The 26,867-nt window shown below is 56.2% G+C and overlaps 1 protein-coding gene across 1 annotated transcript in view; it reads right to left on the bottom strand.

Annotated features, from left to right (window-relative positions):
• ZHX2 (zinc fingers and homeoboxes 2) overlaps positions 1 to 26,867 on the bottom strand; it is a 133,677-nt gene that overhangs the window by 56,183 nt on the left and 50,627 nt on the right. Inside the window, exon 2 of the mRNA XM_028533953.2 lies at positions 5,562 to 5,632. The gene's annotated coding sequence lies outside the window, so the exon portion shown is untranslated. The remainder of the gene's footprint in view (positions 1 to 5,561; positions 5,633 to 26,867) is intronic.

Raw genomic sequence — 26,867 nt, 5'->3', positions numbered from 1 at the left:
TTGCTTTGGCCAATTGGATGTCTGTTAGCAGAGGGGCTGCAAGCCAGGTCTCGGGAAAGCACTGACCCTCGCTCCTCCAGCGTGCATGAGAACATGCCTCGGCAGGACTCGGGAGGGCTGAGGGACATGCGGAGCTCTGTCACCTCACTTCTGCCATCCCAACTGAAGTCATCTTAGATCAGCCAGCAGCTGGCGGACCACAGAGATAAGGCAAGATCAGGAAGCCACTATCCTGACCCTCGGCTGACCTTAGGTTCATGCTCGAACCCAACCCAGACAGGCTGAATGCTATAGACTGTGAACTAGATACACACTTGTTAGCCAGTGAGGTGGGTGGCGGTTTGTTAGGAAGCACTGTTGTGGCAATGAATGGCTGATGCCCATATATATTAAGAAATGTAACTACACTGTGGCTTTGATTATAATTAACATTGCTACACAAGTCGAACCTTCCTTTCTCTGCCTCTTCCTTTGCTTTTGGAGGTACTGGCGCAAAATATTTTCATTCTCCGTATACACACACACTTGACACAGACATTTGCATGCCATTCCAATTAAACCCCGCGCAAGGAAATGAGAAAGTCTGAAAGCTTTGCTCTCCCCATGATGTCTCACTTATTCCAATCCACGCGTCTTAAATAAAAATCCAAGGCACATTTTCAATAAACAGGCCATATTTGTTTAAGATAAACTCCCACTCAATGCCAAGAACCTGCCTTTTGAACAGTCCACCAGACGGCGGTCCCCTTCCAAGTGTAGCTTCCCCAGACTCCTCAGGTCCTCCTACTTAGCATTGCTGCTCCGGCTTCAAATCCCGTCCTATGTCCATGGGGGGCTGAGAGCCCCTGAAGGCGCCCTCGGCCGCCTCGCCTGGACCGCTCTGCCCGGAGCCCGCCCGTGCACCCTCCCACAGCATCATCGTGTGTGTGTGTGCCCCTTGCACCTTGTGTTTGTTAGGAGGCCACCGCAGACAGACTGGATTCCGGTCCCCCTCCCTAGCCTCACGACCCTGGGCAAGGTCCCCAGTCCCTCTGGGCCCCGGTCTCCTCATCTGAGAGGTGCGGACAGTGACCGTGAGAGCCTTGCAGGGTTGCCTGTGAAGACAAAAGGAGACCGCGGAACTCCACCGCTCGGCAAAGGAAGCCCATAATAGATGTCAGCTATTGTTAAAATTGTATGCACGGTACCATGGGAACCTAGAATCTTGGATAGCAATTATTTAAGAATTACCATGTGTTCACTCTTTGGAGTATTTTAATAACTGTTTTAGTGCTGGTTTATACGTTTACTTCATTTTTTTGAACTTCTTGATAACAGTTAGGCTGGCATATAGGTAGTGTTGTTGTCTCCAATTTATTGATGAGAGAACGGAGGCACAGAGAGGTTAAGTGACTTCCCCAAGGGCACACAGCTAACAGATGACCATGGGAGCCCTCTCCCCACTCTATCAGAGTTAGCCATCCATCTCTCCCACCGGGGATCTGGACCGTAATGAATTTGTGCCTTCCCAGTGCTTAGCACGCAGTCAGACCACCACAGTGGTGGAGACTGCCACAGAACATTCTGTGCCCCGCTGGTGTTTTCTCCCTGACATCGATCCCCTTGAGGCAGGGGACTGGGTGCCCGGTCCCTGCACCTGCTTGTTCCTGATCCAGCCACGTGGGACCAGATGGCGCCTGGAAGAGGAAGTGAGCTCCTCCTCACACTGGCACACACGTGCTCCGGGCTCTCTACACGCCGCCTCACCATCCAGCTTGATTCCAGACCCCGGGAGCAAACAAGGCTTTCAGCCGCCTCGGGCGAGCAGCGGGGAAGTTAGTGGATTGGTGTATAGAGCAGCGTTTCATAATGCTATCGCGCCACCCTGCTCCTCGTGGAGCCGTGGTCGTAGTGACATTCAGCATTAAAGAAGTGACGACCCTCAACTGCAGCACGTAGCGCAGGCCCAGCGTCCGGTGGGCCCCGCCCCCCAAGAGCACGTGCACGCCCGGCGAAGGTGGCACTCAGGGCCGGGGGGGGGGGACGGACTGCGGGCTTCGTGCGGAATGTCCTTGCTGACCCTTGGTAGCGTGGCTGCTCTTCTGCTCGCCTGTCGGGAGCACAGTTTTCATTAAATATTAAGGAGCTGTTTGTTAAAATAATGTCGTCATGGTAACGGGGGGGTGGGGGAGGAATGCTGAAATAGCCTGGTGCGGCCTGAATTGCAGCATATTAATCAAGTGTTGGGTGCTATTTAATGAGCTGCCCTGTGGCATTACATTCGGGGGACCCAGGCGCAAGGGATTCGTCCCGATGTCACTGTCAAGAGTGAGGGCGCTCACAAGTTCCTGCTGTTGTGTTGGCTAAATGGACAGACGGATGGATGAATGCCGGAACCAAAATTTTAGATGGTCACGACTCAGAGCTGTTTCTGACAGCTCTTCCATTTTTTATTTTCCCTTTTATGGTGGAAAAACATTTTTTTTTTCTCCAGAGAACTGGGGAGAAAAGAGGTCAGGAAAGTAACCGGGGGGAAGACATAGCCAAAGATATCTTTGCTTAAAAGCGGAGGCAATGGCCACAGCAGGGAGGCAAAGGAGCCGAGTGTGGAGTGGGACAGCCGGGGCTCAGGGCCCAGCGCCAGCTCCTCTCACTGTGTGGTCACGCACCAGTGACCCGGTGCCCCAGCTGCTCGGGTTTCTCTTCACGTCCGAGGGCTGGGAACGGCGCACGCTTCACGGGGCTGTTTGAGGGGATTGAGGAGCTGAAGCTCTTGCCACCGTGCTTGACAGAGCAAATGCTCAGTGAGTGATGCCCAGCACCTCTACTCCTTCTGTCATGGCTGCTGCTGCCACAACTGTCGTGAGAGCCACCACTCAGGGTGGGGGGGTCCCTGCAGTGCTCTCAAGTGCTCCCCCAGAGTGGCCGACCCAGGTCTGGTGACCCCTCAGCTGGTGTTCTTCCTAAAGTTGGCCAACTTTTTCCGGAAAGGCCCAGACAGTAAATGCTCCAGGCTTGGCAAGTCATACGCACTCTCTGTCACATATTGTTCTCTATTCTTTTTTTTTAAACAACTCTTTAAAAATATGAAACCATTCTTAGTTCACAGGCTGCTCAGAGATAGGCATAATTGGCAGGTTCCTGCCATCTGTCTTATGAGGAAAGAGAAGACAAAAGAAAAGCAAAGTAAAAGGCGATGTGACATGATGTATGGGTTTTTGTCCCACTCAGAGCAGGTTGACACTACACATAAAAAAAGAAAAGCTGGGTCCAGGAATTTGTTTGACTAAAGCAATTCTGAGAAAAAGAAGAACGGGACTGGAGGTCTCACGCTTTCTAACGTCAAACTATACTACAAAGCTATGGTTATCAAAACAGCATGGTACTGGCAGAAAAACAGACACACAGGCCAGCGGGACAGAAGAGAGCTCAGAGTGAACCACACCTCCGTGGACGACTGTTTTACAGCGAAGGAGCCAAGAATGTACAATGGAGAAAGGGGAGTCTCTTCAACAAGTGTTGGGAAAACGGACAGCCATATGCAACAGAACAAACCTAGACCTCTATTTTACACCATATAATAAAATTAACTCAGGATAAATTAAAAGAAGACATGAATGTAAGACCTGAAGAAAGCAAAACACAGAAGAGCCCTGGCTGGTGGGGCTCAGCCAGCTGGAGTATGGCACTTCCTGCCACATAAAGCTGACCCAGGGCCAAGCAGCTTGACTTGTATGAACTCACCGAACCCTCACAGCCACCTGATGCGTCAGGTGTTATCACGATCCCCATTTTACAGGCAGGAGACTGACGCACAGAGTGGTCGGCAACTTGCCCAAGGCCCCACGGCCAGTGGAAGAGAGACGGGATTGGAACCTGGGCAGTTGACCTCCAGGGACCCTGCTCTTAACACAAACATCACCTCCCCAAGCTGCCTCCTCATCACTTTCCCTCTCAGCTACTGGACAGTCACTTACTGCGCACCTACTGTGTGCCAGGTCCTGTGAACCAAGGACAAAGTCTCTGTCTTCAAAGCCCAGCACCTGCTTGAAGACTCGGAAGCACCAGGGCACGACTCAAACTCACGGCTCCGCAGCCCTGCCCTCCCCTCCTGCTGTCCCCACCCACGCCCCCCCCCACTCCCCGCGCTCAGGACTCTGCAGAAAGTCCAGCCTGTGTTGACGACTGTCCAGCTCCATTCTCACCCAGGCTGTCAGTCTCTTCAAGAGAAACACCGTCTCTGGCCTCCGAGGCTGCAGGGGCCGCCTGCAGGGGCCCTTGGCAAACATTTACCGCTGACCTGACCCGGGGAAGAAGACCCAGGGACAGAGCACACAGGAAGCTGTGTGGCGGCTCATTATCCAGACCCTCCCGTTTGCCACGGGTGTCCCTCCTGTGCAATCTCCCCAGCAGGGCCTGGGGTGCAGTTCTTCTCAGGCTTGGCGGCCCCAGGTCTTGGTGACTTGTCCCACCAAAGGGCCCCACCTTCCCTGGGGAAGCCGCGCTCACTGCCCTCCCACAGCGCCCCCCACGCCTTTCTCCTGTCTGCGTGGTCTGGGCCCTGGGCCAGATCTCTCGATGGCGCGACAAGCTGGTAAATCTCTCGGGGGTCCTGGTACGAGAGAGCTTCCCAGAGGCTCTGGTCAAAACCCCCATCGTGCTTGGAGAGCCGCCCGCCCCATCACAGACACAGGTGTTTGGAATCACACCTGTGCCAGGCGCAGCTGTCAGGCGTTAGCTCAGCAACACCTGACCAGTGAATGGCACATCTTAGAAGGAACCCGAGCATCCTTCCAGCCGGCAGCCTCGGAGCGGTTACTCGCAGAACCCGCCACCCAAACCGGGTGGCGCCGAGAGCCTGTGTGCGCGAGCTCAGAAGCGTGCCTCCTTCACGCACCCTAAGCCCTCTCCCTCACCTGACCGCCCCTCGAGGTTTCTGGATTACCACGGAACAGAGTCTGTGGAAACACTGCTCTACTCAGAACCACTCCCCACCTCAACATCCCTCATCGACGCTTCTCCAGCCTGCGCTTGCATTCTGCCAGCAACAGGGAACTCACTACTCGCACTGGACACCTGTTTCACCTCTGCCTACCTCCTTTGGGGGGGGGGCGGGTTTCCTCAGGTTAAGTCAATAGCTGTTCACTGGCCTCCTGTCGGCAACAGCCTCGAAACACGCGACGGCAGCTTTCTCCCCTCTCTTCAGTCCTGTCTCCTCCAGGCCGTGGCTTACAAATTGGCATGAGCCAGGCAGTGCCCTTGCCATGCTAAGACTGTCTTCCACGCCCTGGTTAGGCATTCCCTGGAAACCAAGCACATGCCCTTTGGACGGTGGCTCTGGGCTGCCATGCTCTCAGGGCAGGCGGGACAGCCCAGCCACCTGCAGGCTCGGCGTGCCTCTGGGGAGGGGCTGGCAGGGACCCGGTCGCTGCAGAGGATGCACGCCTGGACTCTCCGCACGGCGCCGCGTCCAGGTGCCTCGGGACGGAAGCAGTCTCCGAACGGCCCCCGCCCCTCCCGTTCGTCTTTCCCTTCGTGACACCCCCCGAGGCCCCCCGGCCCGCCACGGGCACCTCACTCACCCGTCCCGTATCGCTTACATCCTGGGACTCTTTTCACACTTGGACTCCGCGGCCAGTCAGTGCGTCAAGACCTACAAAGAAGAGAAACTCAATATGAAAAGCAGGGCAGAGCCACTGGGTGTCCACTCTCCCGTCTGGCCGGACGGTGGCATTGTGGGGGGGGGGGGCGGGCAGGGCTGGGATGGAGACTGGGACCATAAAGGAAAAGGAAATGGTGAGGACGGAGCTGCTCATTAAACCGACCTCAAAAATCTCTGGGCTCTGTGGCGATTCTGGGAGAGGAAGACGACCCTCGCCCTGGGTGAGTCAGCAGCTTGTGGAGAGGCAGGCCTTTTCGCAGGCAGAGCGGAACTCCCAGCAAGGCCCGCCGGGCCGGGGGGGCTGGGAGGCTGGGGGGCCGGGGGAAGGTGTCCCGACCCCCACTGGGAGTCTCCTCCAGCTCCGTCTGCTGTCTCTCCCTAACAGTGGAGGGCCCTCTGGGGCTGCATGTGGAGGAGGGGGAGGAGGAAGCCCAGCGCACAGCCCGCGAGTCCAGAAGACACCGTGGGCCTTAAAACCCAAGTCCTGAGTGCATATTTATGTCCCAGGAGACTCCTGCCAGGCGGACCCCGTGTGCTTTGAAAATTCCCCCGGAGAGCGGCAGCCGGAGGAACAACGAGACGTGTGCCCAGCTCGGAGGATGCTTTTCCTTTGAGACGAGTCGAGGCCTGAGCCTCGGAGGTTTCCCCGAGGCAGGGGCCCGCCTGTGGCGCACGTGTGCTCACAGAGCAGGTGCTGGGGAGGGGCGGGCAGCCCGGCCCTCCTTCAGGGGAAGCTTGTTTTTTCCTGTTTCCCTGAGAATTCGGAGGTGAGCAGAGCCTTCCTGATTCGTCTGTCCGTTTGGTGGAGATGGGGAGGGGGCGGCATCACCTGAAGGGCAACGGTTCCTGTTGGCTAACCTTCCCTTCGCCAGGCGCTTCCCATCTGATCTGTATTCCTGCGGTGCAGGGGTGAACTCACACCACCCAGGAGCTTGCTGGGAAGGCAGGGACTCGGGCCCCACCTAGGCCCGCGGAACCGAAACCTGCTTTTTACAAGCTCCTCAGGTGATTCCTGGGCACATTCAAGTCTGCAAAGTGCTCGTGTGTATGCTCTTAATCACGGACGGTGGGAGGTCAGTCTCTCGTCACAGCCCATTCTCGGGGGGCCCAGGGGAGGACACGGGCGGAGAGAAGCCAGGACTTGGCCACTGTGGCTGTAGAGCTGGGCAGACGTAGAGTCGATTCAAACCCACGTCCACGGGATGCCCAAGCTGGTGCCCCTCTGACGGCACCGTCTTGGGGAAGGAGGATGAGAGGGTGGAGGGGTAGGCAGGGCTGAGCTGGGGGCAGGTGATGTGGGAAGGGCACTCAGCCAGGGACGGGAGGGGGGGATGGTGATCTCAGGTGCACTGGAGGCTGCTCAGAGAGGGGGGTGGGTTCCCCTCCTCCTTGGCTGTGGTCAAAGGCCAGCCAACCCCCTCCAGACACACATTCTGGGCCCCTTTCCTGCAGGGAAATTCAAGCTTCTGCATCGCATCCCAGGGATAAATTGACCTTGACTCCCTCAAGTTTAGCGCTCTCGCCCACTGCCCTCAGAACTAACCGCACAGCGGGAGAAGGGCCCCAGGCGGCAGGCGAACCTGGATAGTCCAGGCACTGCCATGACAACACCCTGCAAAACCCTGCAGAGTTTTTACTGTAGAAAGAACTTTTCCTCCACTAGCTAATCGGCTCCTTCAAAGAACTTGGGGAGTGTCACTAGCGCTATTTTGCCATTGAGAAAACCGAGGCACAGAGAGGTTAAGTGGTTTTCCTGTGGTCACACAGCGTTGGAGCAAGCCTGGGTGGGGGTCTGCTGACTCCAAGTCTAGAGGTGTGAACATCGCTGCCGCTGATGGGCTGATGGGGAGAGAGATCCCACCACATCGTCCGCCTACAGGCTCTTACTCTACATTCTCACTGGTGAGTTTGCAGAACTGACTCCTAGGCCAAGGGGAGAGCGGTCCTCAGCCCCCAATGGGGGGGAGTGTGACCGGCACCTTCCTCGAGCTAAACCGGCCAGTCGGCATTCCTGGTGTGTCTGTGAAACTTGGATTTGAACGTACATTGTTTGTTCGATGGCACTCGCTTCCACGAAGCAGAAGAGTGCATATAAGGTGACTAGGGGACGGATGTCAATGACATGTGGGGGTCACACTGGTCCATCGGAGATGTTCCCACCACAGTAATGTTTTGCATCACCAAGTGACAGCAGCTGGATGGAACACGCCCCAACCCAGCAAGCAACAGAGGACTCCTCGCTGTCCAGACGCCCACCGGCTCCACACCCCTCCTCGCGGCCGGTGGGGCTGCGTGCTCTGTCTCAGAAGCTCCTGTTGTTCGGTTCCCTTGATCTTCGGGCAAAGGCCACGGGCTAGCTCGTGGGTCCCTGCGCATTTTGGCAAAGCGTGCCAACTGCTTTCCCTCCAGAAAAAGTGCCTCCCCCTGCCGTGCAGCGGCCTCACCCAGCTCTCATCCCTCCCCCAAGAGCTCCTCTGGGTTTTGAAAACACAGCCCTGCAGGGACTCAGGTCCTAAATAGCTGGTTTTCTTTAAATTCAGATTTTAGCGTGTCCTTTTTACTGTGCCAATGTCACGTCTAGGGTTGGGCTTCATTAGAGCGCTGTCTGAATTGGGAGGCTCCGCTGCACCCCAATGGTCCCCAAAGGCACTGTGCTATGAGTTTTGAATTTTTCTGAATGCAAGGTTCTGTAGAAATGCATCCATCGTTCTATAGCAGAAATGCTTACATAATGGAAATATTGTTATAGGTACTAATGACTATATATAACGAATGTATAAGTTATTAAATATTGAACATGTTAATATTATTAAATATTAAATACCATATTAAATATTTGATTAACAACCATTTATTGAGTCCAGTATGTACCAGGCTCTGTGCAAAGCACCACACAGACACAAATCAATGAGCCCCAGTCCCTGCCCTCAGGAACTCACGGTATAAAAAAGGAGAAAGACAAGTAAGAGCCTGAGTGTGCGGAAGGGCGTGTTCACGAGGGGAGACAGGGCAGACGAGGGGACACAAGGAGGCAGCTAACAGGTGGCCCGTTTGTCTCGGGACCACATGCTCCCTACCCGGGGGCCTCCAAGGCCCTGTGAGGGCTGGCTCCTGCTCAGCGCCCCCTGCCCCACCTCGCCCTGCTCTCGGTTCCCCGTCTGCTGGGTTTCCCGAGCGTACTGTGCACCATGTGGTCACACGGCCATGAAGTCCCTCGCTTCAGTGCTCTGTCCTCCCTCTCCCCCGAATTCACCCTGACACTCCCCACAGGACTGAGGGAGGTAACACAGAAAGTGCTTAGTGTCGTGCAAGCAGGTGTGCTGATTACTACCATCATCGATAATACTTACTCCCCTCAGCTGCCTACCTGCTTCTCGGTGGGCACAGAGGGGCAGAGTGACTCAGCCAGGGCGGCACAGTGAGCTGTCCTCAGAGCCAGGTGGTCTCACTGAATGGTTCTGTCTCCCCATTTCCTCGAGGACCCAGCACTGCGCCACCGCCCGTGGGACCCTTGGTCCTAACCAGCTCGGAGGATGGGGGGCAGGGGGCGGGGGGGGGGGGAAGAGTACTGATTGTGGAGGTGGGACATGTGAGTGTGGTCCTGGTCCTCTCACACACTTCTCTTGTGTCCTCACAGTGATCACAGAGAGAGAGAGAGAGACAGAGACAGACAGAGAGAGACAGAGACAGAGAGAGACAGAGGCAGAGATGGACAGAGACAGAGAGAGACAGAGACAGAGACAGAGACAGAGACAGAATGCAGTCACAGAGCACAGGGGAGGGCGCGACAGGCTCTGGCTCCAGACCGGACACAGGAGAGGAAAGTCAAGTTAAAAGAAGGTGAAAAGCTAAAGCTACTTCTGGGGAGCCATCATTCTGCAAGCCAGAAGTCTAGCCTTAAAGTTGCTGTCTGCTCCTGAAAATGTCTCACCTTAGTCACCAACCACAGCCTTTCATTAAAAAAAAAAATCACTAACAAATGACTAACACAACGGCCAGGCACTGAACGGGTGCCTCACGGCTCATCTCTCTTCCCACGGCAACTCCAAGAAGCAGGCACTCCTATGCCCATTTTACAGATGCAAACCTGAGACCTGGAGCGCTCAAGTAAGTTGCCCGGCGTCGCAGGGGTAGAAAGCCCAGCCCTGGGGTTAGAACTCTGGCCTTATTGAGCATAGTCTGTCCACTCTTCCCTGACAGACTCTTTTTTAAAAATAATTTTTTTAATTTATTGACTTTACAATTGATTTTAATTTAGAAATTAAATTTATTGATTTTAAATTTATTGACTTTAGAAAGATCTAAGGGAACAGGGAGGGAGGGAGGGAGAGAGAGAGAGAGAGAGAATTTGTTGTTTCACTAATTTATGTACTTGTTGGTTGCTTCCTGTATGTGCCCTGACTGGGGATCAAACCTGCAACTTGGGTGTATTGGGATGACGCTGCAACCGAGGGACCTAGCCAGGGCCGTTTCTTAAACTTGGCTTCATGACTGAAATGGCTGGAAAACTGGGCCACCCCTCCCGCCAACCCCACCTACTCTTCCACTGAGACCCCCAAAGTGTATGGAGGAGGCTGAGTTTATAACCTCCCCAGGGTGTGTGGGGGCAGCTTGGTGTCTTGGTCGAGACCACCACATTCTGCTCTAGAATTGACCTGTATTTGTTTCCCAAAATTTCCCCCTCAAAGGTGTCCAGCACAGCCAACGCTCCAAAAAGACGTGCCCAGCAACAGCAGGGCAGTGTCCATTTTGCTCACTGCCATCTCTCCGTTCTTCCAAGCCTTCATGGGGCACCGAGACTAGGGGCCGGGTGCTGGGGAGATAAGGTTTGAGTCCCGCCCTAGCACTTGGGTCGGAGACAGAAGACTTCAATGATGTTATTGTGCTACCTCCTGGAGCCCAGGCAACGGTGGCAAGATTGCCAGGACAGGCACATGGGGAGGACAGCAGATGGGGCCTGGGTGGTGGGGACGGGCCTGAAAGGCACGCAGCAGCGAACCCAGCGAGAGCGGAAGAGCCGACGACGCCAGAGAAAGGTGCGAGTGGGACTGGTGGGAGGGGCAAGGTGGACACCGGACAGTGGGAGTGGGCCAGAGAATGGGCCGGGGCCAGACCTTCAGGGGCTCACTGGTCTTGCCAGAAACTGGTTCTTCACCTGGGAGGGGTGGGCAGTCACCCAAGAGTGGGATTCCTGGGGTCTGTAGTTCCCGGCCCAGGGTGGCCCTCAAAAGGAGTCATCAAATGGATGGTGGAATCCACCCATGACGCTGGGCTCCCCGCATTGCTCCCAGCAACCTGAGAAGCAACACCCAGGCCCCTGCCGTCTCTGCAAAGGGCAACCACAGGGCGATCTGATTTGTGTGGGGAAAAATGCTCCCCGGGCACCTGGCCTGAGCCCCCGTGGGTCCCCGGGAGCCCTGGCTCCAGCACGGCTGCTGGCAGATGTGCAGGGATGAATGCACCTTTGATTCCGGCTCGTGTTTCATTGGGAAAGACACAGCTCCCTGGAGATCGGGAATCTGTGCAAACGAGCCCTTTGCAAAAGGGCCGTAAGTGAGCTGGAAACGCGAGCCCTTGGGGCGGGCAGTGGTTTCTGTCCCTAAAACAAACAACAGCAAAGAGAGGATCACCCTGGATGAGAACCGGGCGCTTCGTAGTCCCTGAAGGGCAGGACTCAACGGCCAGTGGCAGAAGGTGGGTGAAGAGACGTGCCCTCCAAAAGGGGTGTGTCTGCCCCCCTCCCTGGTGGGCAGCTCAGTTCCTACTTCCAGGGACATTAATTTAACCCTAATGTCTTGACCCCGGGGGGCTGACAGACCCAGTTTAGAGCATGGTTTCCACCATTCAAGAGCTTCGTGTCCAGAGGCAAAGTATTTGTCTACTCTGAGCTTTAGTTTTGTCCTCCATTCGATAGGATTCGATGGGGATGAAATAATATTATAAAAGCTGGGCCCTGGCTAGTGTGGCTCAGTAGACTGAACACTAGCCTGCAAACTGAAAGGTTGTGGGTTCGACTCCCTGTTGGGGCACATGCCTGGGTTGCAGGCAGGGTCCCCAGTTGGGGGTTGTGTGAGAGGCAATGGATTTATGTTTCTCTTGTACATGGGTATTTCTCTTCCTCTCTCTCTCCTTCCCCTCCCCTCTTTCTGAAAGTAAATAAATAAAATCTTTAAAAAAATAAAAGTGGGATACTGGGGTTTGAACCTGAGTGTCTGAATATAATTGTCCCATTTCTTCGCACACATATCACCACCCCTCTCATGGCTGTTTGGCACATAGGAGGTGCTTAATAAATGCTGTTTCTGTTTCCATTCTTTCACACATCCCTGATTTCCCCACCACATTCAGCACAAACCTGGGTATACAGGAGGTGCTTAAGAATAAGCCCACATAAACCGGACCCTCCCTGTGGAGCGCAGTGGCTGGTGAATCCAGAAGGAGAAGGCAGCTGGCCGTGTGTTCTCTCTATTGCATCCTGTTTGGGACCCTTTATTAAATGTCTTGAGCATTGCTTGCCTTCAGGGTCAACATAAAATTTCCAGAGACTTCCACTTTGCACTCATAAATGATTCTCGCTAAACTCTTTTCCTCTAAAAAAAATTTTTTTAAATGTGTTTGAGGGCAGAAATGTACTGACTCATAGCTGGAAAAACTCTCTCTCCCTAACACATTCCAAATTTGTCGAGTCACATGAATTGAGTAAGAAGGCTTCATGTGGCCGCTGGTCCCAGGCTGGCGAGCAGTTACGCCAGTGACGGGGGTGCCACCCCTCCCTTCCCTGCCCCCTGCTCCGGCCGAGAGCGGCGGGGAGGCTGTGCGGTGGGCTCTGGAGCTTGAGGCAGGGTCACACTGCATGCAGGGACAGGAGAGGATGTGGCAGCTCCCTAAAGCCAAAGTTGAATTGTGCAAGGCGGTGAATCAATTTTTTAAAAATCTGCATGGAGGACCGCCCCAAACAAACAACTTCATTTATGGACTCATGTCCATCCTGGGCACTGTGTCAAGCACGCTCCATGCACTGGACTCGACGGACCGGCACAGCCACCACGTTAGGGGATTGTGATCGCCCTCATTTTACCGGTGGGGAAACCGAGGCACAGAAGTGCGAAGTGACTTGCCCAAGGGCCCACAGTGTGCAGACCGTGGAGCTGAGATTCGGCCCCGAGTTGCTTCAGAGCAGATGCTCTTGCACACCCGAGCCCTCATTCCAAAAGGAAAGGATCTTTTGCACAGAAGAACGAGAACTCCATGTATTCTGCAATTACCTCCCCAGCACCAAGAACACAAACACACCAGCTGTAGACGGGGAGGCTGGCGGCAGGCCTGAGGAAATTGGGGGTGACTGGCTACTGCCGTCCATGAGTTTGAAGCTGTGCAGAGGAGCCACGATACAGGCACAAATAATGACAATAAAAGTAAGTGGAAATGCCAACGGCGGGATTATGAAGTGGCAACGATGGGGAGGGCTTGGCAAAGTGGTGCCTATGGTGGGTGATCTGGAGGGGCTTCCTGGTGGAGGTGCCATTCACCATGGATTGGAGGATGTGTGGGATTCAGGCGAGAGGTGGCTGGAGGAGGTGGCTTAGCACCAGTGAGTATGCACAGGGGGCCAATGGCCCTGGGCGTTCCCACTGTGGTTCTGATCTGGGACCCACCCACCCAGGTGGGAACACTGTCATTGCGGTGGCTGAATCTCCATGTCTGGCAGGTAAGGAGCACAGGCAGAGGGGAAAGAGAAAAGGGGCATGCAGGGACCAGACGGTGGGGCAGAAGAGGCAGGACATGGGAGCAAGGGTGTCAGGGGGTGTGTATCTGGCCAGAGCGGAAGCCCCAGACCCACCTCCATCTGGGTTGGCTCTGAACAAGCCTGTGCTTTTGGGCCTGTTTCCCTTCCCTATAGTGAGGGACATGAAGGTAATGCCTGAACGTTCCAGCTGGGCGGAACTTGGAGAAGTCCCAGTTTATCCCGTCACTCTGTAGATGAGGGAACCAAGGGTCAGAGAAACTGTGTTTGTGCAAATCCTTGGATTTGAACTCCAGCTTGCAGGGCAAGGACTCCCAGTGGGCCCCCTCTCCCATACCAGCTGCTTTTCCCATACCCACACCTCAGGGGCACATGCTGACCTCTGTCAGGAGGCCAGGGAGCTCCAGGCATCCTGCAGGAGGGGAGACAGAGCACCCCATGCATGTCCACTGCCATCTCCGACTCTCCCAGGGTCCCCACAGGGCTCGGGCACGGGACCCGGCAGGTGCGGCTGCAGGGCCACCAGCCTGCGCCCAGCCCCCCAGCACGCCCCCTCGGAGCCGTGGCCAGCAGAGCCCTCCGCTCAGGGAGTTTCCAGGAAACTGGGACGGTGACTGCAGCCACGGCTCTCCCCGACAAGACTTGCATCTGGTTGTGACTCACACTGCTGGGCTTCCGCCCAGGGTCTTGTGTCTCGAGTGGGGAGCACATTCTCTCCAACTGACAACCTGCCTGGCCCGCGGTGACGACGGGGTCACCCAGATGGTGCCTCGGACCCCCTGACCTGCCAGTTCTCTCAGAACTGGCTGGGGCCTGGGTGGTCTTTGAAGGCTCCTCAGATACCAGGCTTTTCGACCGAATTCCCCGGCCCCCTGGAACGCTTGCCTTTGTCCCCACACACACTCCCCCTCCCTCGTCCAGCTCCAATGGGCCTTCCCGAGCCGAGTCTGCCACCCTCACTGAGCCGTGCTGCCCTGGATGCCCGGGACGCTGGGCACTGCTGGACCCTGGAGGGCTGGGCAGAGAGATCCTGCATCCCCAGAGGGTGGTGGCCCCGAGGCTGGCACCATGTGCACTGACCACACAACAGTCATGGTGATGAGCCCCAGGCGGGCCCACTGCAGGCCTTTGCATGCTCTATTCCCCCCCAGCAGACTCTGTCTCGAGTGTTGGTGCTGCCGTCAGCTTCTTGTCGAAGCCACCTCACCAGAGAGGCCTTTCCTCCGCTCGTGCCCTCCGGTTCACCACCTGTTCTATTTCCTTAAAGGAAATGAAGCCCGTGTCCCATCCTCAAAGTACTGGCTTGTTACCCGATGACTCAGTGACTTGTTTACCATCTGGCTCCTCCAGAAAGAAAGATTATGAGGGATCGGCTCCTTCCTGCTTCCCGGCACCCAGCACAGCATCCAGCACAGCACCCAGCACAGCACCCAGCACAGCACCCAGCACGAAGTACGTGCTCAATAAATGCTCCCCGAGTGCAGGAACGAGTGGGCCAGGCACTGCGGGTGTGCGTGCATCCCGCTGAACCCTCACACGAACCCTGTGCGGTTGGCGTCATTGTCCCCCTTTCCCAGCGAGGAGCTGAGGCTCAGGGAGGTGGCGCAGGTTGCCTAAGGTCCTATGGTAAGTGGCAGAGTTAGGCTCAAACTCGAATTTGCCTGGTAGGAAAATCCAAGCCTCTGACCACTGGCCCCTGCTGCTTGCCTTCAACATTTTTGGAGTCCCCATGCTAAGGACACAGGAGATACCTGTGGATGGAAGGGTCTGGAATGCCATGAGCTATGGACTGTCTGTCCCTCCAAAATTCATGCACTGAAGCCCTAACCATGGCGTGGTTGGATTTGGAGATGAGACCTGTAAGGGAGTAACTGCGGTGGAATGGGGTCAGAATGGCAGGGCCCTGGTCCCCTGGAATCAGCGTCAGTATAAGAAGAGACACCGGAGTGCATTCTTTCTCCTCCTCCCCCCTCTGTCCCCAACACACACACACATGCTGAGGAAAGGCCACGGGAGGACACGGCGAGAAGGCAGCTGCCTGCAAGTGAGGGAGAGTCCTCACCAGAGTCAGAACTGGCTGGAACCTTGATCTTGGACTTCCAGCCTCCGAAACCGTGAGAAAACAAACTTCTGTTGTTTTAGCCACCGAGTCTACGGTATGTTGTTACGGCAGCCGGAGCGCACGGATACACCACGTCTTACGGAAGCTTAATTGCCACATCTGCCAGGTAAATTCTTTCCCTCCTTCCCTTCCCCCTTCCCCTCCTTTAAGCACTAAATGTAGAGACAAACCAGGAGCTCCAAGGACTCTGATGGTGGCCCATGGGTCAAACAGCAGCCACAGAGTGGTTCTGTTGGGCTGGCATAACGCTTTTAAAAAAAAAGAGGAATCAGAATGCCCTCAGGCAGGGCACGCACTCCGCAGTTCTCTGCCTGCAGCACAGCTCCCTGCTGTCCTTGGTTCCTCGGACCACGTGAGGTGCCGGTGACGCTGCCTGGGCTGTGCAGGAGCCCTGGGGCAGAGGGGCGGCTGGGCTGGGAGCAGGGCGTGGGAGAGGCCAGATTCGAGGAAGCTGCACGGAGAAGGCGGCTTTGGCCTGGTCCAGGAAGGCTGGGTGGGGAAGCAGCAGTCAGAAGCGGAGGGAGTTAAAGGGAGCAGAGGGGAGTGGGGCAGAGCAGGTGGCGACGGGTGGCTGGGGGCACAGATGTGGAGCGAGGACATGGGCAGAGGGGCAGGGGCAGGGGGCACAGGGCTTGCACACCACGCCAAGGACCCTGGCCACTGTTGTCAGGAGTCACGACCCCGCATCCCAGAGGCTTTAACCAGGGAGGGGACCGCGGACGATCTGTGTTAACACACACAGGTGCTGGTTTCCCACTTTCTACCTGTGTGACCGTAGGCACTGTCACGTGGGCCGGCGTGGCACCAGGCCTCTCATCTGTGAAATGGGCGTCTTAGTTAACGCTGTGTATCTCAAAGGGGTACAGTGAGGGTTAGCAGGAAATGAAACGTGAAAAGCCCCCAGCACAGTTCCTGGCTCCCCAGAGGCACTCGGTCAAGGACAGCTGTCATTATGATGGGTATTCGTTACCACCCAGTGCTGGCGGCAGTGTGGGAGGTGGCTGGGGGGGATCACAGGCTGTGTCGCTAAGATTACTCCAGCGAAGCAAGAAAGACCCTGCGGGAGGACCCAGGAAACACTCGAGGAGGCAGGAGGAGGTGCACGTGGCCTTAAGATCAGCCTTCTCAACCTGTCTGTTCTCTCACCTGTAAGCTGGGGCTCTCCCTGCCCATCCACACAAGGGGTCTGGGTGAATTAAGCACAAAAAGAGATGCGAGGGGACACTGAAGTTAAGAAATACCACATGACCACACGGGTTTCGTTTTCCTTTTCCTGCGCGGAAGGGAAAGATGGTGGGGGCAAGACAGGCACCTGCAGGCTTGTATGCCTGCAAGCCATCGAGGCGTGAAAAGGGCGGGACAGCGAGATGCAAGCAAGGACGCAGTGGGAAGGAAGCCTGCGTCTTGGATCTGCCCTCCGACACCCTTGGCCCAGCCGCGCTGCATCCCCGCCCCTGACACTTTCACCTTCACACCAGTGACTCAAAACGGCTCCCAGAGTCTCAGCCTTGAAAGCGTGGACTTTTCAAGCTGGAAGGTGGGATTGAACGCACTCCCTGCCAGTTACAGGCGAAGCCGAGGGTCACAGAAGAGAGCTGGTCTTGTCCTCAGGAGACAGACGGCCTGAGTTCACAGCCGGGCTCTGCTGGTTGTTAGCTGTGTGACTCTGGCCAAGTTACTCAACATCTCTGTGTCTCTGGGACTAGCATTAACTGGGGTTGATGAGAGTGCTGACCCCCCAGAGTGGTTTGGGGAGCTAAATGAGTTAATAAGTATAAAGCATTTGGAATGTGCCTCGCACCCGAGGAGACTCGGGGAGTAGGAGTTATTATTATTATTTAAGGCGACATGATATTTTAGCAAGTAGCATTAGGAATATGCATCTTTTGACTCAGCCTCGTGCTCTTTGCATGGCCCCACACTGAGATACTGGATTCTAATCAATGCCCTGTGTTTACTGAGGGCAGAGACACGGACTGACCAGTTTGTGGAATAAAGGACACATTCGGGCAGCCTGTGCACCCCATTTCTGGAGCATCCCGGGCCTCCCGGGTCTGACGGGAACTGCACAGGGCAATGACACTTCCCAGACACCGTCCCTAGCACCTCCCGTTGCATCATCTGGGCAGTTGTGTAAGCCACTCTCAAACTTCTCAAACGTAAACAGGAAGGAGACCCAGATCACTCGGGAGCCCTCTGCGGAGATGCCTCGGGCCAGGCGACGGTCGCCCTGGCACTTTAGTGTACCCCATGTCCCCGTCCCAAGGTCTTTCACTCCTGCCTCGGGACAGATGGTGACTCAGACCGTGGTTTCGGGAGTGAGACGAGCTTCTTCAGACCCTGCCACCCACCACCTCTCACTAGCTGGGCAGCCAGGGGCCATTTATTACAGCCTCTGCGCCCCCCACAAACGAGGATGTGACAAGGCCAACCTCGTGGCCTGTTGGGAGACCTGAGGTCACGCACACGAAGCCAGAGCCCGCCCAAAGTGATTCCCTCGTCCAGGAAACGTTTACCCTGCGCCTGAGACGTGCCAGGTGCTGAGGAGCCAGCAGCAGCCACCCAACAGGGCCCCTCCCTTCGCGGAGCCGCGTGTGATGGGGAAAGCAGACGACTCCACAAGCAAACCCACACCCCACGTCCAGGAGCAACACGCCCTCGGAAGAAGAACCAGAGCACTCGGAGCTCAGGGGTGCTAGCTCAGCTACAGCCCGATGGAGGCCGGGGAAGGCCTCTCTTGGACAGGGTGTCTTGGAGGCAGAATCTGGGTGAAACGAGGGGAAAGCCCGCAAAGACAGCCAGGGGGAGTGTTCCAGGCGGAGGAAACAGTGGGTGTGAATGCCAGTGGGTGTGGGTGGTGTTCAAGGCTGAGTGGGGAGGCCAGGCGGCTGCCAGGGCAGTGATCCTATGGGGCCTTGTGGGTACCACGGGGACTCTGGCTTTTGCTCTGGGGTGGGGGAACCCATGGAGGTCTGGGGACAGGAAAGCGCCAGAACGGGGCCTGTTTGGAAACAGCAGCTACGAGGAGGGCAGAGTCGTGGGTGTGGGAGGTGTGAAGTGCAGGGAGGAGCGGCAGTGGCTACTGTGGACGGAGCGGCAGGTGAGAGCCGAGCCCAGGGCACAGCCAGTGGCTGCTGTGACAGTCCCTGAGGCAGAGGACGGGACACCGACCGGGGGGCAGCGGCAGAGGCGGCAAGCGCTGCAGCACCGCCAAAGCGGCTGCTCTAGCGTGTGCTGCCGGCACAGCTCCGGGGGTGCCATTCACGTCCAACAGAAGGGGAAGGGCGCCCCCCTGGAGGGGTATGGCCTGGCGGGCCCGGGAGGCGGTGCTCGCAGTGGGGATACATGCTGAAGCCGGGGCAGACAAGACTAAGAGACGGAGCGGGGCGTGGAAGACAACGAGGGACCAGGATCACTTAAAGGACGGAGCCGACGGAGTGACTCCTGACCCAGGTGGAGTCGAGGGTCAAGAGTTGAGAGTGGGTGTGAGATGCGGAGAGTCTGGGAAACGCCTTCCGGGAAGTCGGCTGCGCGGCTGCTGACGGTGACGGTCACGGTGAGTTTCAAGGGACAGCTTTGAGGATTACGATAACAGCCAAGGTTGCGTTACACTCGCTCTGTGCCACTCGAAGGACCTCAGACCCAGAGACTCGGGCGGTCTCCATGGTGTGGTGAGCCCCATGGCCGTCCTCCACTGACGGGCCAGCTTCGCTGGCTGAACTGTGCCCCCCTACACCAGAAGTCCATGCCCAGTTCTGCTCCCCAGAATCTGTGAGTGTGGCCTTACTGGGAAAGAGTCTTTGTGGGCGTGATTAGGGATCTCAAGAGGAGATCACTCTGGATTACCCAGATGGGTCTGACACCCAAAGGCATGTGTCCGCAGGGGAGACACCCAGGGGAGAAACACAGAGACAGAGAGAAGGTGTCGCGGAGACAGAGGCCGAGAGTGGAGGGATGCAGCTGTGAGGAATGCCCACAGCCTCTAGAAGCTGCAAGAAGCAAGGAAGGATCTTCCCGTTAGAGCCCCCAGGGGGAGCAGGGCCCTGCTGACCCTTGATTTTGGGCTTCCGGCCTCCAAAACTGTTGAGAGATTCAATCTGAATGGTTTCAAGCTGCCAAGTGTGTAGTCCTTTCTTACAGCAGCCACAGGAAACGGATACGGCCAGGAAATCCAGGAACAGAGAGGTGAGGTAACTTGCCCAAAGCCACACAGCGAGGGAGCAGCAGAGCAGGTAAAGCCTGCCTCCAGAGCGGCTCCCTAGCAGGCAGGAACTGCTAACCCCGTGTCTCCAGTGAAGAAGGGGACATGGAGATCAGGGCCACAAGGCCACGCAAGGGACACAGCAGTGAAGGGCAGCCCCAGGCTCCCTGGGAGGGAGGCCAGACGCCTCTCTCACCCTCGATCCCCACCTCTCCACTGTGGAAAACCCAGACAGGCCCCTTTGCAGTTGCTCCAGTGCTTCTTGGCAGCCACCCCAGAGACCCAGGGCTTTGCTGGGAGTTCCACCTAATCTGGTGTCCACATGCAAGTGGCCACGAAGACACCCTAGTGGGGTAATGACCTCGGCAAACAGGTTTCAGGGGCACCTCCGACTTCATAACAATTGCTCGGGAACTGCGCACGGTCTGGGCTTCCAAACCGCCTCCTCCTTTTGTGACACCGGAACTCTCTCGGCTCCCGCCATCCCAGCCATGCAGACTGAGCGAGCAGAGAGCCGGGGGCAGGGCGCTGGCCGCCCCTGAACCTCTGCCAGTGGCTAAAATTGGTCTCTGAAGAAGCAGAGATTGTCCATTTCCTCTCCCTCTGATGCCCAGGAAAATATTTTACTGGAAAAAAAAAAGAAAACTGGGAATCTGGGGAAAACATCCTGCCCGTTCCCCCAACCCCCAGCCCTGTCCAGTCTTCCTCATTGGAACAGAGAGGGACTGTGGGACTTGGGACCGAACAGGGCCTGTGAACAGAGTCCATGCCTCTTCCCGCACAAAATCACGTTCGTGGGACAGTCGATGGGGAGAGGCCAGTTAACAAGGGGGTGGGGTGGGACTTGGGGGCAGGAGAGGTGTTCTACTTATGAAGAAGAAAGTAGTTAAATTCAGGCCAGCGGAGGGAGCCGAGGGAGGAAGGCACAAGGCAGAGGGATGAGGGTTGGGGCTGCTTCAAAAAGGGACTGTCAGCCCTGGCTGGGGTAGCTCAGTGGATTGAGCGCGGGCTGCGAACCAAAGCATCACAGGTTCGATTCTCAGACAGGGCACATGCCTGGGTTGCAGGCCACGGCCCCCAGCAACTGCACATTGATGTTTCTCTCTCTCTCTCTCTCTCCCTTCCCTCTCTAAAAATAAATAAATAAAAATTAAAACAAAAAACAAAAAAACCCGGACTGTCTTTCCGAGGGGCTGCTGGCAGCCCCCCACCCCCTTACAGGCACACACGTGTACAAACACCACGCCGTGCACTGCCTCTCAGAGATCCACTCGGGCTGGGAGGTGCTGCGGTGCTCCTCACGTGCCTGCTCGCTCGCTCGCTCGTTCCTCCCCCCACACGCACTGTGCAGACCAACATCGAACACACTCACGGAGCCGATCCAGCCGGAAGCGAAGCGCTGTTTCAAGGCGGTCCCTACGGCAGACCGTGCACGTGGGTCTCCATGACGTGGCCGCCGCCCAGGCGGGCGTCAGGCCTCCTCTGAGCTGTCTTCAGTCAGGTCAGGAGGCAAACAGCGAAACTGGGCACCCTGTGGTACCGCTGCCCCTTATTCTGAGCACCTGTCCCCCACGCCTGTGTTGCCTGCCCCCACGAAGGGAAGTCACATTCCTGGTTCCGCGGATGTGACTGGTGGAGCCACCTGCAAAGGGCACAGGTGTGCCAGCACCAAGCATAAATGTGCCGTGGGCGGGGTGGGGGGTGTTCTTGGGGTCTCAGAGGGCCTGAGCCAGGTGCCACCTTTGCAATAAGGGGTGAACTTCCCGAGGGGACTGCACTGAGCACATGCCCCTTTGCCAAGGTGGGCTCTGGGGATCATGACTGCTACCATTTTTCAGCAGTCAGTCGTGTAATGGCTTGGCACCTGCGCTGGGCGTGGCCCTGGGCCAACCACGTGGGGGATGGAGAATCACAAAGTACAAGACAAGGTCTCTGTCTCCATCTACCCGACAGGGGAACATCACACGTGAGGAGTCACCTGGGACAGATGACATCACTGCCCGTTTGCGGGGCCTGGGGTGGTTCCACTGCAGAAACTCACAGGAGAAGGGCACTGGGTGGGAGGCAGAGAGGAGACGGAAGACTCAGAACCGTCCTGGATGCGGTGCTCAGCCCACCTTGGGTGGAAGGTAGACTCACACGGGAGAGGCGTGGGGGCTCCTGGCTGGGGAAGGGGTGCGAGGGTCCACATGGGGTAAGGAGAACATCACAGGGACCCGGCCCTGGGAGGAGCCCCCCGTCCCACCCAGCACCACCTTGGAACAGCGATACCCTTCGAGGAGCACCCAGGAATGTCGCAGAGCGGGCGCAACGCGGAGTCGATGCCACTGCGGAGCGTGCAGATCCCGGCCCCACTGCACCCCCGTTTCTCTGTCTAGAAACTAACAGTCAGAACAGCAGCAACCCTTCATGGGCTAAGTAAGCCCCATTTGCTTAGCTTACCTCTTTTGAATGCTATGAGTATCGTCATTCTACATGTTCTTGGCGACTGTATTCTTTGGCCTCTCAACTACAGACCCTTCTTGACTTACCCTGGGATTTGGACCCGACAAACCCATCCTCAGTTGAAAATAATCATTAAGTCGAAAATGCATCGAATACACCTAACCTACCACACACCAGAGCTTAGCCTAGCCGACCTTGAGCGCACACACATGCTCGGAGCACGTACACGAGCCTCCAGTCGGGCCAACGCATCCAAAAGCAACGTATACACTGCAGGCTGCCGGTTGTTTTCCCCTCGCGATCGCGTGGCTCGCTGCCACCGCCCCACCGCACCAGAGAGTATCGTATGCACGCCGCGCACCCGGGAAGAAATCCAGATTCCAAACGTGAAGCACGGCTTCTACCGAATGCAAATCTCTTTCTCACCGTCATAAAGCAGCAAAGTCCTAAGTGGAAACCTCATCAGTCAGGGACTGTCTACAAGAGCTAAACACAGCCTTTATCTCACCTCCGAGATTTTTCTTGAGGCTCAACTCAAATAACATATATAAAAGAGGTCTTTTAATTAAATGGCACTCCATAAAAGCTTCTTATTGCTTTGGATGTTGTTATAATTTCACCAGGCTTCGTCGACTCAGAAGCCACCACAAGGTAAAGGTTATTTAAGGCCTGAGTACAACATTAAAAAAAAAAAAAAAGAATCACTTTCAAACATTAGCAGAGGAAAGATCCCATGGAGATTGGCAAAAGAAAAAGTTACCCAGAGCCTGAAACCTTAGAAGGTAGGACATCGGGGGTTTTTGTTTGTTTCTTGTACCAGGCCCAGCGTCTGAGAAGGGGTCACTAATGGCTCGCTGGGTCCCTGGTGGCAGAAGGAGCGCAGGGCCTTGCCAGGGGCAGCATTCTTTACAGACAGGCTGCCCAGGGGCCGGCCTGGGCTCCCCAGCTCGCTGAAAGCATTTATTCAGAGCCCGGGAGCAAGTGAATGCGACCTGCTCTTTGCCATCAGAAGGCCGAGTGTTTGGAGAAACACAGTCTCCTTCCAAAAATAAATGCAAATGAGGCTTCTGATTCCCTGCCCCAGTCTCTGACTCGGGTTCCTCTGCAGACTTCCCTGCCCCCATACATGCACCCACGCACCCACCCGCCCGGAGGTTGTGAGCCATCCCTGGCTCTCCCTCCCCACCCGCCTCCACGCCCAGTCTGCCGCAGGCCACCTTCCGACCTCGGCTCGGCACCCCTCCGCTCCCTTTATCTCCACGAGCTCTGCGGTCACTCAGCTCTCACCTGAGCCTCCACAGCTGCCGCCCAGGGGGCCTCCCTGGGTGCACCTCGGCTCTTTCCCCCTCTACCAAGAGGCCTTCCGAAGAAGAGGCAGATAAGACCACAACACTCTACTGCCTCAGCCTTCAGAGGCTTCCCCCCGAACTCGGCACGACCCAGACTCCTTCTCCAAGTCCCACAGGCCTGCACGATGCGGCTCCTGCCCGTCATTCCCACTCAGCACTGGCCACCCTGCCCGAGACTCGGTTTCCTCACCTGCGGAATGGGCAGAACGGTATCTAACCTCCAGCCGGTGGGGAGGCCACCGGCAGCGGGGGCGCAGCCCAGTGCTCTGTGACCTGGAAAGGGCAGCATCGCCTAGCCTGTGTCCCATTTCTACCTGGGCCTTTGTGTTTTCGCTCTTGTTTTCATGGTTTCCAGTTCCACGTGCCGGTACCTTTTACTGCTGGCAATTTTATATGCTTCTCAGATATAAGGCTATTTACCTGCACAAGGCGGCACTGAAAACTACCATGACAACATCTCAGGGCTCCAGAGGTAACAGCCCAGCTATGGTGTGCTTAAAATGTGCACCGTGTTGGTTCTTCCCTGGGTAGACAAATCAGAGTTTTAACTATGCAGTCAGATTGCTAGAGGCCTAGTGATGTCTCATTTAAATTAGACACCAGCTAATTCCCTTATGAAAGGGATACAGGAAGAACGTGATCTTACTCTCCAACGTTTTCAAGAGCACCACATACCATCAAACCCCTACTTTGTGCCAGCCCCTGTGCGAAGCAATTTTTTTACGCTTTCCCTTTGTTAACACCCACCATAGCACTGAGAGGTATTAGTGTTGTCTCGACGAGGCAGCTGGAGTTCAGAGAGGCCAGGGAGCTCGCCCGAGGCCTCACAGCTAGTGAGAGACAGGATTCCAATCCTTGGTCCGTTTTATTAGCCCTTGTTCTCTGGTTCTGCTCTATGTGTGTTTAGGGGGGCAGGGGGACAAGGAATGTGGGTGTTCGCGGGGGGGGACTAGGGACAATGCAGGGTAGGTAGGCGAGGACACGGCCACCAGGCCTCAGACAGATAAGGGAGTTTGGGCAGTAGATTCTCCTTAACTTCAAGCCTCACCCCTTCATGTCTGCATTCTCACTTGCAAAGGTGCGTCCCGCTCACTAGGTTTCCCCACGATCAGTGAAAGACAGTGTAGTTAGTTCTCTGTTGTAAACAGCAGTCACAGCCTCTTCGCTATTTAAACCAAGAAATGTCTGTGTGCGAGTGTGTGAGAGAGAAACAGAAGCAGAAGCCCAGAGACAGACGCACGGGGAGCCGCAGCACTGAGTGACGAAGCAGGTGAAGGTGTTCAGGCTGGAGAGGGACCCGGGGAAGTTTTCCCTCTGTGTCCCCAGTCACTTCACTGACACCGACGAGACCACCACACAGAAGGACGCAGAGTGATGACAACTATGACGAAGTCCAATTCTACTTCCAGTTCTGCTCTCCTGCCCGGAACTCGCCGGGCAGCCTCATGCAAGTTACCGCCTCTCTCTGAGCCTTGGTTTTCTTGTTGGTCAAGTACAACATGGAGATTCGAGCTCTCAGGCTGAGGGCTGCTTTTATATCCGAGATCTTTGCTTTCACAGCCTCCCCGAGGATGGGGGCAGGTCAGACTGGCCACATGAACCTTGGAGAAGGGGCACAGTTCCGTGGCAGATCCTAGACTGGAGTTGCAAACTCCCAAATGCCGAGTCCATTGTCAGCTGACTCCACCAAGCTGCCTTCAAGGCTGTGGACAGAGCTTGTCCAGAACCTACGCGTGTTCATCTTCCTACAGCAGAAAGGACGACACCCTGAGGCCACTGCGTGGAGGCCTCTGGCCACTCCAAGGGGTCAGTGTCCGTTCCTTCTTTCCTCCCTGCCTTCCCCCCTCTCCTCTGCAGAGGGAAGAGAACAGGTGGAGGAAGCAGGAGATGCCGCAAGAGAGGCAGGGGTGGGTTGGAGGACTTCCCGAGGTCCCTGCCCGATGTACATTAACTGGGGAGGGACAAAGCCCACTATCACAATCATGGTGTGCGTGTGTGTGCATGTGCGCGTGTCGGTGTGCAAGGACAATTAAGAACTAAGTATGAAAAAAAAAGCCCTCACAGCCACCTGTATTTCCTCTCTAATGACTGTTTCATGTTTCTTCACCAATCAATGAGCCTCCCGTGAAACAAGAGATGAATCTTCACAAGTCAGGGGAAGGAGGCTCGTCCGTGAACATGCACCAGCTGGAAAAAGGTAAGCCAGGAATGTTCCCTGGGATCCAGCGCCAGCCATTTTTCCCTAAGGCCTGCCAGGCAAACAGAACCTCCGCCAGGCCAGAACCCAGGCGGAACCCCACCAGGCGGGGGGTTGGAAGGGGGTGGGGGAGGGGAGGGAGGCGTCAAGATCTGGCAGCGGCCCATCCTTGCTACCTACGCAGTTCAGAGCGTTGCAGATGCAACAAACAACCTGCAAAGGTAAACCTGCATTTACGCGAGGGCCCCCTCAAAGCGGGCTCAGTGGTAGCAGCGGCAGCACGGGGCTGTCCCGCGGGTGTGGGCCAAAGGCCGCTGCCCACAGGGGACAATTTGTGGGGAACTAATGAAAACCTCGTCCAACCAAAAATAGCATCCCCAACCTGCGTGCTGACCCCTCCCTGAACCTGGCTTCAAATTCCCATAACAGAGTCACTCGTGGCTGAGATAGCAAAGAGAGGCCTCACGGGGTAAAAGGGAAGAGCCAGAGCTTTGCTCTGGAAAGGTCTGATTGCACTGGTGGTTAGTGCTGTCTGGGATGATCCCTGAATCTCCTTGTTGCTTGATTTCCGAATCTTCGAACCCTAGGTAATAACACAAGGAAGTGCTGGGCCCACGTGTGTCCCAGTGAACAGAAGCCACTAGGATAATTATCTCAAAAATGTCCAAGGCCTCTGTGAAGCAGTTCCTGAGCTGGTGGGCTGCTCCAGCCCAGCCAGGGCCGGCGAGTAGATTCCCCTGCCGGCTCGCTAGGTGGGCTCTTGTAGAAGGAGCCAGGGTGGCGGTTCTCAGGGGCCGGTCCCTGCATCACCTGGGAATTCGTTGCAAATGAACTACTGAGCGGGCAGTTCTGGGGGGTGAGGCCCAGCCGTGTCGCAAGCCCCCAGAGTGACTCTAAAGTCCGAGCACAGCTGAGTGTAGGCGATAACCACCGAGTCTGGCTGATGGTCGGATCTCCCGGGAGGCCCTGGCTGGGTAGCTTAGTCGGTTAGAGCATCGTCACTGGGTCACTGAGCTACCATGTCACCCTCTCAAGGCCTCAGTTTCCTCATCTGTACCATGGGAATCAAGTCTGACCTCACAAAGCTGATCAGCGGGTCAGACAAAATCGTACAGTTGAACGTGCTTTCTAAGCCACCCACCTGCCCCACTGGTTCAAGGGCGGCAGC

The sequence above is a fragment of the Phyllostomus discolor genome, chromosome 7 (genome assembly GCF_004126475.2).
Source record: "Phyllostomus discolor isolate MPI-MPIP mPhyDis1 chromosome 7, mPhyDis1.pri.v3, whole genome shotgun sequence".
NCBI classification, from domain to species: Eukaryota; Metazoa; Chordata; class Mammalia; order Chiroptera; family Phyllostomidae; genus Phyllostomus; species Phyllostomus discolor.
The sequence above is the reverse complement of the archived record's forward strand: the minus strand, read 5'-3'. Positions and strand labels throughout refer to the sequence as shown.